Source organism: Meleagris gallopavo, chromosome Z (genome assembly GCF_000146605.3).
Source record: "Meleagris gallopavo isolate NT-WF06-2002-E0010 breed Aviagen turkey brand Nicholas breeding stock chromosome Z, Turkey_5.1, whole genome shotgun sequence".
In the NCBI taxonomy this organism is placed as follows: Eukaryota; Metazoa; Chordata; class Aves; order Galliformes; family Phasianidae; genus Meleagris; species Meleagris gallopavo.
The window spans coordinates 10,681,813-10,695,938 of NC_015041.2; the positions used below are offsets into that span (position 1 = coordinate 10,681,813).

Genomic DNA, 14,126 nt, shown 5'->3' on the forward strand with positions numbered 1-14,126 from the left:
GGGCTCAAGGAAAAAAAACAACAGTGGCAACGATCTCAGGAGGAAAACTTGTTTTACTAACTATGATATCGGAATACAAAATAATGCAATATAATACAATCTAATGGATTGAGATTAATGAATCGAATAAAATATGAGAGAGAGAGCTCCTGAGACCGAGTCAAACCTGAAAAGCTTGGTACTGCAAAGAAAGCACCCTCCAACACCCCCTGCAAGGCAGTAAGAGACCACACAACCAGGAAGGGCCAGATTCCATGATTTCTGCGATGTACAGGGACAGGTACCCAGAACTGGAGCATTAACACTTTAACTCCCAGTGCTCTACATGATGTTATGATGTGGAATACCGAAAACCAAAAATCACAAAACCATGACAGTGAGTGACTGCTGATTTTCTTCCTAGTATATGTGACATAGTCTTTCATTGCCTTTTAACCTTTGGTGCACTGGAACAGTGAACTCTGGATTAAAGTGTGTCTCAGACCTTAATGAAGCAAACTTTTATTATGCCACCTTGAGAGCATGCCAGACTGCACTGGTTTGCAGCTCTCAAAGAAAGAGCTTAAGGAGAGCCTGAGACAGCAGGAAATTGAAAGAATCTCTGAACGCCACGGGGTTCTGTGATATGCTGGTCTAATATACCTGAAGAGAACTTAGATCACAAACTCACAGAACTGCAAGAGTTAGAAGAGATTATTGAATCTGTGGCCACCTGCTGGAGATCCTCGTCTTTCTTGAATTGAGAAGCCCAGAACTGGATACAGTATTCTAAATGTGGCCTCACCAGGGCAGAGTAGAAGGGGAAGATCACCTCACTCGACCTGCTGGCTATGCTCTTTTTAATGCACCCCAGATACGTCTCTGCTGTATGATGTACAAATACACAGATACAGGACGCTGAGCTAAGGCTTTTAAAAGAAAAATCTTTTTGTCCACTGAGGAAGCATCCAAATTTTGTCCAAGAGCCTTTTCTGTCCTGGCTGGGAGTTTTAACAGGTAAATATGCAGAATCATGTGCTGTTTTACTTGTGGATAGGCAGAGCTGTTTTTTTGGACACAGATGAGCAGACGGTGAGGAGCAGGGGATGTGGGCTTTGATGTGATGGAAAAAGAAGGGCACTAGAACTGTCCTCTGAGATTAAGATCATCATGAGCCTGAGAGAGAGCTTTTCAGACAGTTGGGTTGTTGATGATAGTTAACAGGATAATAGTTGAGCGTTCTCTAGATTTCACCTCTTTCTATTGCTATCTGGTTTTAATGAAGGGGTGCATATTAATTGGGATTCCTTGTGTGCAGACCTAACTTCAAATTTGGAATTTCTTGACATTTGGATAATAGCTAGTTATTGGTATAGTGGACATGTCATTCGTCTATATGTCTTTTTCTAATTTTAGGACGTCTGTTCTAAAAGCTACTTAAAGCACATATGTAACAAAAAGGACCACCAGAGAGCTGCCCAGAACTGTTTTACATCCAGTCCATCTTGAAGGTACCCTTGAGCCCCTAAACTCCAGAAACACCACTTTGTTCAAGAGTCTTTTACTAGATAATGACTTATCAGATTCGATTTCCTCTTGTAATGGAATTCTTGACCAGGAAATGGCATTAGCCTTTCATGTGGGAGCAACACACAGCTGTGGTCCTCTATCAGCCTTTTGGTGCCTGCTTGCCCAGATGTTAAAGAGCTGCTTGCTGCAGTTGTATTGCACTCTTTTAGAGAATTCTCTTTTCTTTAAGAGAGGGCATATTCCTGTCCTATAAAGAAATGGTACCTAGATGTGCGCAGTGCCTTCAATGTGCCGTGGAAATGGACCCTTGTGTTTGTTCATTTTGGGGGTAATTAACAAATCCTTTTTGACTTTTGTAGCGGTGGTGCTTGTGCTCTTGTTGCCTCCCACTTGATTACAGCAATTCTCAGCTGAGTGCAGCATCAGATTGCAGCGGGGTTAGCATGTGGCAGCAAGAATGATGTTGGGGGCCCTAAAGAAGGGAGGATATTGCTCTAATTTTAAATCACTGAACTGGCAGCTTCATCTTGGATCAGCTTACCCAGTCTCAAAGGATATCAGTATGATCTATTTAACTGAAATTAACCTCTACTGATACGAGGCAATTACATTCCAAAATCAGTGGCAAATTTCTGCTAATCAGTCCCCATTTGACACTGTCCCTAGGTTTAAAATCATTACTTTCAAGCTGTGAGAACAGATTTTTAAAACCAGCTTTAGGGCTGGTTTTAGTCACAGCCAATCTGTATGAAACTGTTTGATGGGTAGTTTTTAACTGAATATATTCTACCATGAAGTAGTTTTGCAGAGTACACTGAGCCTGGATTGTGACTGAGCTCACCTGATTTCTGGAAACTGTCCTCAGGAGTGGGGAACAAGGTAAGAAACCTCCTCATGTGACCTCTTCCTGCATGTGGCGAGGTCACCCCAACTGCACTACCCTGTGCAATACTAATGCTAGAATGGCATTCTAAGTCCTGCTTTAAAAGAAGGCAGGAAGAGATTGGATGAGGCCAGGACTGGGAACACCTACTTCTTGATAAGGGTTATATCAGTTATCAAGTCAATTCATGTTTATAGGTCATGAAAGAGGACATGGAATTAGGAATTAGGAAGCCACCTCATTGAACAATGACATATGGACACAAGAGAGAAAACTTATTCTTAACTTATTCAGTAACTTAATGTTATTGAATTTTAGCAGCAGATGCCAAGACAGAGTATTCCACTACTTGAATAGATGAAACCCATTGGTTATCTTAAAAGGATAGTAGATTGTATTAGACAAAAATATGAAGGAGGAGAATAGACAGGTCTGCTTCTCTCCTGACATCCTTATCCATCAGCTGCTGTAAAGAGAACTCCCTAAAAGAGTAACATTTAGACAAGAGGAGGTCTGATCACCCTAGAATCCTGTGGGTTTGAAGAATCTGGCAGATCTTTATCACTCTGATAGAGATAGGGCAAGGGAGAACAGTTTTAGACTAAGAGAGGAGAGATTTAGGTTAGATTTTAGGAGGAAATTCTTCACGCAGAGAATGGAAATGGGAATGTGTGGATACTCCATACTGGGTTCAAAGTCAGGTTGGATGTGGCCCTGGGCAGCATGATCTATCTAGTGGAAGGCAACCCTTCCTATGTCCAGGGATTTGGAATCATATTCCAAATATTCATTCTATAATTCCATAATTCTATGTTTAGCTAGACCTACCTTTCTAGTACACAATTTAGTCATTCATCTGCAGACAAAAATGAGTCATGACCAATATATTAGTGTCTGCAGGACCTCTTATATTATAGCAATGTTTCTCCAGACTGGGAATACTTCTTTATTAATGATTACATTATTGCAATTTTTTTTCCTTTTTTAATTATCCTGTGATGATACAAAAACTTGTAGGCATTCTTTAGTTGGCCTTAGAGTCTGTGAAAGATTTCTTATTGCATCCTATTTTCTTAGACTATCAGTGGTGTCTCTTAAACTGTACTTGTTGAGAGCTTAGAGCAACAAACTCTACTGTACCTTCAAGTAATAAGCCTACATGACTGTAAAGGAATGTAAATGAGGAGAGAAGATAAAAATTGGCTCCATCTCATCTTCATGCCCAGCACCTTCACTATTACCATCAGATCTCACTGGTACTATGATCAGTGTGTGATGGCTGGTACTTCTTTGGGCCTTCAAAGCACTTGCTCTTCTTTTTGAAGTTCACAGTGGAGTGATTCTACAGTGCATAGCTGAATAATTCTGCTCCTGTTTGTGTCATTTTTTGTCCAGAGCTCAAAACTGTCCACAAGAAGCTCAGCATTTTGCATGCCCCTGCCCATATATAGAGGAAAGCAGCTTACTGAAGTCAAGACCAATGTTTCTCTATTGAAATAGAAATGATGTGGGAAAAGATTAGGCTTTGTTTATTCAGGGCAGAGAAAAGATCCTGTTATGGCTGAGACACAAGGCAGCAGGATATATACATCTAAATGTAATGCTACTAAGGTGCTTGTAGAAGCTCAGAGCTGCCAAGCATCCTGATTGCATTCTAGTGCCTAAACCAAACAGTGTGGAAAAGTGCCTCTGTGCTTCAGTGACCTTTCCTGGGGTCACATTCTAGTCCCATTCATTTTGGGATTGAATCTTTTTTTTTTTCCTTTCTCCTTTCAGCAAATGTTTAAATGTTAAAGTTCACCACAACTCTTGGGTGAATTTCTGTGCCCTTCCCAAAGTTCTTTGCAGAACTCCCACCTCTCTGTTCCCTGTCTGCTGACACTGACTTGTGACATATCTTAATTTGTATGAGGTCTCAAACAGTGCCTGGTTTGGGCGGCCTGCTGTGTTCAAAAAAAAGAAAAAATGTCTCAATAGTCACGAGAGCCTGAATAAATATAGTGGAATTATTGCTCTTGTAGGATGGGACTCCTGTTTTCTCAGCCTAGTTTCCTTACTGACTCATTGGGTGACCTTGGAGAAAGTGTACTGGAACAGGGATTGACTTCATCAGGCTAGTGACTAACTCATCTCAGCCTTATAGTTGTAAAAGAAGGGCTTCTGTGTCAAAGAGATACAACTCCCCCCCCACCTCCCCGGTCCTATTCAGCTGTTTTCACTGCTCATTGGACTTTACTTTGAGTTTTCTTTGAAGGAAACAATGTCCTCTTTTATAGATGAGAGAAACAGAATTTGTCAGAACACAGTGATATAAGAAAGACCGTTCCATCTGCCAAAGATTCAGTGCAACATTGATGGGAAGATTTAAAGAAGCTCCTCCAAAGATTACTGATTCATGTTGTAATATTATTTGAAACTAGAAATATCTGCATGTTCATCTTGGTGTATGCTCATAAAAGATTGTGGCAAAAGGCTCATATCTCTTGCCCTTGATTATAAAAGAAGAATCTAGTAGCTCTTTTCTGTGCTGTATTTTGATAGTGAGCTTGGAGAGTGTTTGCATTGGAAAAATGCCCAGAGAACATTTTATTGGTCACATTCAATTTTAAAATGGTTTATGTCTCCCAAAACCTAGGTTTACAGTATTTAATATTACTAATGGGATGGTACGATCGCCAAGCATTTATCAGCATAGAGATATCAGAATGGAAATAGTAAAATGACATATTAATCTCTGAAATCTCAATATGTCCCCACAGAAACACCCACTGCTCATTATCCAGCTGTTATGAAAATTCCAAGTTCCTAGTAACAGACACTTTGGAAGACAGGTAAAAGTGCTGTGGAAAGAATATTGCAGTTGGCTCAAGCCTTCCTTTTCTTGTCCATCTTCAGTCACGAGCAGTTTGGTCTCACAGACAGCACTGCTTGCCTCCCATGAAGATGGGTCACTGCCAGGCTATATTGAAATGGGGGAGACAAGAGGTAGATTGTATTCTTTTTCTTTTTAATTTTAATTTTAATTTTAATTTAATTTAATTTTTGCTATAAAGTACTCCTACACAGGGCATTTGGTCTGTAATGACAGCAGAGCTCCCACTGGTTTCAGCTGGCACTAGATGAAACTCTTGGAGACCTGACATTTATACATACTGCTCAGTGCTTTAAGGGTGGGCAGAGGACAAAGTCACAGGCTGCCTGTTGGAAGGGTTGTAATTTTGCAGCTAACTCCATGTCTAGGTTTGGCTGTCCACCTCAGATTCTGACAATAACCATAGACTATTCTGTAAGGTATGAAAGTGAAAATAGAGAAACTGCACATTTAAAGTTCCTGGCTGACATCTTTATCTGATGATGTGGGAATTAGAATCAGCAGCTTTTCACCAGTGCCTGTATGAGCTTAAATGCTCCTGCTTGCTCAAGCTGCTTCTCACAGGCTTTGCTGGGAAAAAAAAAAATTAATTAACTGTTACCTAATAAGAAAATCTGAAAAAGCTGAATAACACACGTGTTAATGTCTTTTTACATCTTACTACAAATAAAGTCAGTTGGCCTCCTGTAGTAAGCAAATCCAAAGGAAATTTTCTCTTTCATAACTGGAAAAAATAGATTTGTCCGGCACTAGATTTTTTGAGATATATTGGCTGATAATCTTTTCTTAGAAAGAGGGCCTCTCTGGTACACTTTTTGGCATAGTGGGGAAAAGGCAGTCCAATATGATAAGTTCAGCTTCTTCTGGCTTTGTTTATTCCTTCAAATTGCTGGTTAGTGAAAGAGAAGAAGCAACTGTTCCCAAGCTGGGTTCAACCCAGTGCCCTTCCTTGACCAGGAACTGTGCTGGAAAGGAATACTGTAGCATACAAGTATGTGGCTCTTAGAGCAGCATCTCATCCACAAGGTATGGTACCAGTATTTTCCAGGGTTTGTTAGTGAGGACAATGAAGCTGCTGCTATATTACTTGTCTTCATGCAAGTGATGATGATTTTACTTGTGGAATAGAGAATGAGGTAAAATAGGAATTCCCTCTTTCAATCTAAACATTCTCAGAAATAGAGAGCAAAGAGATCTGCACCCGGTTTTTGTCTGCTTTAAGACACAGACCTGGTTTTTATGAGAAATGTACACATACACTTTCCCCAATGAACAAGGGATTTGATGTTAACTGGTACATATAAAAGCCTACAGTTCTTTGGCAAGTCTTTCTAATAGCACTGTTGGCCCATCTCTTCCAAAATCAGATTCCACAAGCGAAAGTGTGTTTAAGTCAAACTTTCTCTGTGAGACACTTATTTTAAGCTCCACAGAGGCTTTGCAGGTGTGTCAGAAATAACCATAGCTCACATAGCTGCAGGAAAAATAAAAAGCTCTGTTTATTCACTTAGTGATCTGGCTGCTTGTGTCATCCATAGTGTCAGACAAAAAGTCAACATCTCTGTTTAACACATGTTTCCACTTTTCATGGACCTGATGTCCTTAAGTGTGACTGGTACCTGCTGTATATCTTAGAAAGAATCAGACATGTCCGAAAATCACAGCAGCAGTTTTACAAGAGACCTAAGCATTTTACAGTGTCTATGCACTAATGCATTAACTTTACCACTCTGGGGTTATTCCAGACAAGCATGATTGCAGATAGTAGATTCTCTAGGTGCATTCTAGAATGGAAAAAAGTCCCTGTTATCAATTTTGTAGATTCTTGGATATGACTTGCCCAGAGATTTTTTATTCAACATGGATAAACATGGTGTCTGGGTGATAACTTAACAACACATACTGCAGGGGAAATCATTAATGCCCACACGAGTTCTTTTGAGAACTGTGGCCTAAGAATAAAAAGTCATCTGTTGTGATGCACTTTGCAGGGATTAGTCCATTGGTATCCTTCAATTTTTTTTTCCCATAAAATACCAGCTTCATGAGTGTTTTAGCACTCGTGATGATTACTGTGTATTGCATCTGTGTTTTGCATCTGTTAAAATTAATGATTCAGGGAATTTCCAAAGCTCAAACACTTTCTTTATTTTCTAAATCTTGAAGTTAGAACACTTCTGGGAACTGAATGCAAATTTCTGAATTGAATTAGGAAAACTGAATTAGGTGGGTTTTGTGTGTGTGTGTGTGTGTGTGGCTTTTTAAATTATTCATTTATTTTCTAAGAAATGAGAGTTAAAAGTCCTCCCACAGCCAAACTACACATCATAGATGACACACAGTAATAATTCAGAGCTAGATAAATAAAAGGCTTGATTCATACTCCTTTGGATGCACAAAAAGTGTCAATACCTTGTCTTCTCAATGATACAAATGGAGGGCTTTTCTTGTTTGTTATTTTGTTTTCACACGGAGAATACATTGCCTCTTCTTCTTTCAGGTGCCTTGCCTAGAGCTCTCTGCAGTCATGTTCCAGGCTGCTCTCACCATCTTTACAGTCAGATTGTTTTCTTGACCTGATTGCCCAACAATCTAAATGTTGAGTTTGACTGCAACAAAGCATGTATTTTATCAGAAGGCTGATCTAGGCATCATATTGAGGAAGCATGTGATTGATGTTGCATTCCTGCTCTGTGTTAGCTGTTAGCAGATTGTATAGAGAACAAATTCAGTCTGAAAGTGTTAAATATCATATGGCTCTGAAAGCAAAGGAATTTTGTTGTGTTGGCAACTGCAAGGTTGCACTAGGGCTGGTTTTTCTGGTAAGAAGAAAGTAACTTTCCCTCCACAGTACCCTAAAGTAACTTACTCATCAGCTGAACATTTCTCTATGATGGAAACTGCTAATATGGCCTGAAAATCGCAGATTCTGCAACTGCCGGGCTGCTTCCCAAATCAAATTCTTAGTCCAGAAAATACCTTAGTCTTAACCTAATCATAGAGAAGGTTAAAATTCAGGATTGTTCCAGCACTTAAGGGAAGGCAGAGTCCCAGTGAGCTGAGGCTGGACAGGTTCAAAGGAGCACCTTGCACACCTGCACAGAGGAAGTACTGTCAGCCACTGTAATTGCAGTAACATGATTCTCCCTGGTTAATACTGCCTCACAAAGACTCAGCCACAGCTGTATGAAAAGAAATCTTGGCTAGGGATAGCATTTCAAACTTTAGGAACAGCTGTTGAATAAAAGATATCCCAAAATACTTTGTTTTGCTCTAGTGAGTGCAGTGCATTGCTACAATCATCAGAGGCAACTTCCTGATGTCCTCAACTCCCCCTCATCACTTTCTAGTTCACTTTCAACTTTCAGCTTTTCTTTTCCTGTTCACATATCAACCTATGACAGCACGAGAAAAACTGCATGTTTGCATCTGGAAAATAATGGAGCTGCAACCGGAAGTATTTGAAGGTAGAGCCTACTCATTTTGGAAGCAAATATACACTCATACTCTATCCTTTCCTTATATAGTGGTGCAAAGTATGATATAAGGTGAATGAAGCTTATAAAAAAATTAATTGCTCACAGTACTGGCTCTTCTAAAATATAATTCCTAATTAAACAGAATCCTGAAAACTTTTTCTGTTGGGATATAGACTTAGCAAGGTGGATTTTCCACCTAGTTTCAGAAGTACATCCAATGGTAGCAGTGACAAAGCTGAGTAAAAACAATTTTCTGGGCTATGCCCTAATTTTGGGAACAAGTTTGCTCTGTATCTGAGCACATTTGAAATGATGTGGGAGACTGTCACAGTACTTTCATGTGTATAAGGAAATGGCTTTTCTGCTTCTCTTGACAGAGGGAATTTCTGAAGGATCTTAAGGCAGGAAGAGCAGTGTCTGTGTCTCAAATTCACTATCTTGTCATCACTTTACCCTTGGCTTTACTCTGCTCTGGTTGTCAGGAGAATACCAGTTCTAAAAAATGTCTTACAAAGCAGCTTGGGAAGACAAATAAGATCAAAACAGGACCCCAAAAGGAAATTAACCATGGTTTCTCCAGCCTTACAGGCTTTGCTTCAGAGAATTTTATCTGCATTTCCAAGCTTGTGGCACACATATTTTTAATGGTCTTGGTTTTATTACAAACTTATCTGAAATGCAGAGTGGCGTCTCTGACCACTTAACGACAGGCAGACATGCGCTGTTCCAGAAGGCACTCAGTGCTGTGTTTGGAGATGGCCACTGTGTCCCTGCAGGCTGCCTCAGTAGCAGGCTGCCATGTGGGCAGGACAGGTGGTTGTGGGTGGCTGTATCATTTACCCACTGCCATTGGGATGGTGTCAACACACCATACACTGAGCAGTAGCAGGTGTCTGCCCAAGACTACGATCTGCACAGGCAAGGGAGTAGAACAGATAGCTGATCACAGTCAACATAGGCCAGAAGAAATTGTTACTTACACTATCAGTACTGTGTTAGGAAATGAGCTGCTGGTTTTGCCTTTCTTCTCTAATTTTGAATTATGTATCATTCACTGAGAACAATGCACATAGTGGCAGCAGCTAGCGATCATGAAATTTAAAGGAGGGCTTTTAAGATATTAACAAATATCTATACTCCCAAGAGGACATAAAAGGGATTTCAGGGCCCAACTAGTCTGCTCGGCAAACACCTTTAAAAAAAACAGCAAAACAAAGAACAGCTGTTTTCCATATAGAATACTTCAAAGTTGGAATGAAACAAATTAAGTACAACCTTCCTTTAGGATGGAGCTCTGATTCGTGTATTTTTTCTATTACAAAAGAAAAGCAGGTAGGTGAGATGCATTCAAGCTTGGGAGCTGCTGTGGGCAGTCATAGAGGTAACCTGAGAAGACAATAGAAAGAGGTAGTGCTGCCTGCTAGCATGGCAGCTCATTTGTGTGGGCATCAGTATTGTAACTCCAGGAGCATAAGGACAGGTATTAGTGACGCCAAATCTTCTGTTCGCTTATTTCTGAGAAGACTGGGGCTTAGTTAACACTGCTAGTTTGGAGATTCATCCTTCCAAATCTGAGCGCTGAGGAGCTGAGGACACTCTGAAAGAGATTTGAATTCTATAAATTTAACCTGTCTTGACGATTATTGAGGAAAGCTATTATTTTGCAATCAGCCTACATGTATTTACTATGAACATGAAATGTTACGAGCAGAGGTTGTTGAGCAGCCTGCTTTTCCTTTGCAGAGAACCAATATCAGTATTTCTATTTTGGGTCTGCCATGATGTGATTGTTTCATTAGAAACCATGTGACAAAGAGACAAACAGACTCTTTTAACATTTTAAAGAGGGTTTAAAGGCTGTCTGTATCCAACCATGGTATAACTTGAATTATCCTTGAGTCATACAATACATATTTGAGTTCACACTTATAATGTAATCAATTTCCATGATGGCTCATGGAAGGAACACTTTGACAGGTGAATTCAGCTTTGCTTTATTCTATTATTAAAAAGAGATCACAATTTAAAATTGCTTTTCTAATGACCTCCATTTTACAAGGAACCAAGGATCTTTAGCACATTATTCAATGGTATGAAATCTGTCTTGACAGTAGGTTTCTAGTAAATAGGCAATATCTTGCAGAATCAAGCTCAGAATGAATCTTAGCAGAGAACATGGCATATTGGATACAAACCTGTAATTTAAAAGAATTTTTTGCTATTTTCAGGGAACAGAAGCACCTTCCAGGACCGAACATTAAAGAAGAGTCTGGACAATCCTGTCAAAAGTGTTTCATTATCACAATCTTTCTCTAGCAGAGGTTAAGGATACTGAGTAAATTGCAGAACTGTCCCTGAGTGTGGATTTATTTCACAGAGTCTTAAAGGAGATTGGCTATGCTTATCAGCCTTGTTTACTACAAACATTCAGATGAACACTTACCTCAATTCAGTTGTTCCTGAAGGTCAGCACACAGCAAGGAACAATATGTCTGTTAATGACATCTCTCAGATATGGTTTCTGCTGGTGACTTTTGTCTCATTTGCATACTGTGCCTTATATTAATGAGAGAAAATCTTTTCAGAAGCAGCAAGTGGCCTAGCAGCCTCTCTCATTGTTGTGGGACTGCACAGCTGGCTGTTGGTGCTAATACTGGCAAAGATCTCCAAAGAGCTAAGTGCTCCCATGATTAAATACTCTAAAAACCAAAACAGTGATAGACAGGCGGCAAAATCACTTGTCATTCACTTGAGCTTCCATGGCTAGGTTAAAAGATTTTAGCTTATTTACTTGTGGTAGGGGATATGGCTGAGGCTAAGTAAGAAATGCAGAATGAACTCTGGCATTTCAGTGCTGCAGCAGGTAATCGCCTTTTCCTTCAAACTGTAATGGCCTGTGAGCACCCTGCATGTAAGCCATGATGCAATGAACACCTGTGCGAGTGCTCCTTCTCTGAGACATAAAATGTCTCTTCAAATATGGCACAGGCTCGGTGAGTACACCTGGGTGACTTGCCCCACTTGTTTGGACCAGCCCATAAGTTCTGGCCCAGGTGAGAAGCAGCTATGCTGCTATCTTAATATCCATGACTTAACAACAGCAGTAATGCACATAATGACCAGAAACGTGTTGGTAATGCCATACGTTGCAAAGGTAATGCTAAATTTGGAGGCTTTGGAAATGCCTGAGAGCTTTAGAAATTAAGCACTTCAGGCTCCAAATGCTGTTCTTGCTCTCCAGTTACTGTAGGTACGGAGGGCCAGATTCAGAACTGATTTAACTCTCCTGGTTTTATAGATGTGACTGAGATAAACTTTGCCCTTATTACTTGTTTTTCTTTTCAAGCTGTGTTGAATTACTTTGGTTCTATGTAGCTTTTTATTACAAGGAACACATATTTGCTATGCACCTCTTTCTGTCACCGTTTTGACATACCAACCTCTTCTTTTCTCTCCAGGCAGTCTCTGGAGTGCCTGGAAGAACGTAACAGCTCATTGACTTGCAATGTGATTAATCCTTGGATTAGCCAAAATATGATGCAAACAGATCCTGACCCAGTCCTGAATGTTGTTCTTGCCTGTGCATGCAGTGTTAGGTACCTTACAACTGTCTCAAATTGATCAGGACATCCGGATTTTGTAACCTCATTTTATAACTGTTCCTCTCTCTCTAATTCCATCCTGTGAAGTTCTGAGGATATGTAACAAGAAGCCACCCAGTTACTATTCCTTGCAGCTATCAGCCAGTGTCACCTGCTTCTTTGGCATCATCATGCAAGCATGCACTGTCACACTCCCCACTGGAATGTCAGCTCGCGGGTTGAGATTCACACCATCACTCAGCCTGACAAGAGTGTTGACTCCTGGAGCCCAGAGCTGTATTTGGGAGCACATAAAAGCACCGGAGTCCCCTACGTCTTGGCAGGACTTCAAGGACTATCCCAATGAAGAGATCTTGACAGCATAGTTGTAAACTCCACAGGCCCCAAGGGCTCAAACACCATGATATTAATGCTATAGACTGAATTGCCAAGATAGTATCGCTGTTTTGTAGACATCAGTCTCTGGGTAAGAAGCAGCATTTCTTACACCTGTTAATTGGCATTTGCAAAAAACTGAGATTGTCTGTAGTGGGCAGCGTGGCTGAGAAAGACAGGGCATGCAGAGACTTTATCTGTCGCTTCTTCTGTGCTCTCTTCAAAGAGACTTCAGCTGATGGGTACCACAAATATTTGTGAAAGCCAGTATTAACATACTGCATTATTGACATTTCTGATATATTTAGGACTGTACTTCTACAGTTCTCTCAGTCTTTATTACAGCCTCAATCTATGCAAAAACAAGCAAATAAATAAATAAATGAAAAAGAAAAAAAAAAATCCAGAGCTTCTGAATTGGAAACAGATTTAGGAAGCAGCTAGAACTACATGAGATTACATGCAGGCTTTCAAATTAAGCATGACCTAGGTAAAATACTTTGCTGAACTTTATCTCCCATGGTAATACTATCTCTAAGGTAAGTTCTCCACAGGATTTCACCAGATTGGTCTGACTGAGGTTGTAAGCCCAAGTTTCTTTGTGCCAGAAAAAAGTAAGTAAAGTATTAATGCTGAAGAAGTGAAGCTGGATGATTTTTGGCAGGAGTCCTTCCAGCACTTCAGGCAGTGTGAGGTTAGCAGTGCTGCCATTTCTTCCAAAACAGCCAGCATTGAAATTAATTTATGAAGTCAGGTGTTGACAGCAGATTTTAGAATCAGCCTGTTGAAGGGCAATTAACACCTTTGATAACTAACTTTTAAGTTAATTTGTTGGGAAAATCCTGAAGAATTTCAGAAGACATCCACACTACTTACTGTGATCTTTGGGATCTTTTCTAGAAAACTGTAAGGGTTATATTTTAACATTAAAAAAAAAAAAGTTGGATCATGGAGGACATAACTCTACAAACGATAAGATCCTTCCAAAAGAAGAATAACAGAACAGGATACACAAAACCCCTCTAATGACTTCTAATTCTGCTTTTCCAGATAAAAGACCCGATTTTCTTTCTGAACAAATTCACTGTAATTTGGAACGATTTCATTTGTTCTCAACAACTTTTAACAAAAACGCAGTCCATGTTGCTAACGAGAATCTCAACTTGAGAAGTCATCGAGCCTGAACATATTCAGTATTATGTAAAGTTTCTAACGTGCTCTCATCAAACAGTCCTGAGCAAGTCATCAACTTATTAGGAAAAAGTCTCTCCTGATGAATGTAAGAAAAATGAGAACAAAGGGTAACTTTATTTAAACAAATTAGAAGTCGCTGAAAGCAGACATTCTAAAATACTCCGCGGCAGTATTGCTCCAGCCCTCTCCCGGCCGCAGCAGAACCCGCCCGG

The 14,126-nt window shown here is 40.0% G+C and overlaps 1 long non-coding RNA gene across 1 annotated transcript; it reads left to right on the forward strand.

Annotated features, from left to right (window-relative positions):
- Window positions 1-830: 830 nt before the first annotated feature.
- Window positions 831-14,120, forward strand: LOC104914847. The gene is made up of 4 exons (XR_796152.2): window positions 831-996; window positions 1,396-1,490; window positions 2,307-2,388; window positions 10,972-14,120. It is a non-coding gene; the product is annotated as an uncharacterized LOC104914847 (long non-coding RNA).
- Window positions 14,121-14,126: the final 6 nt, after the last annotated feature.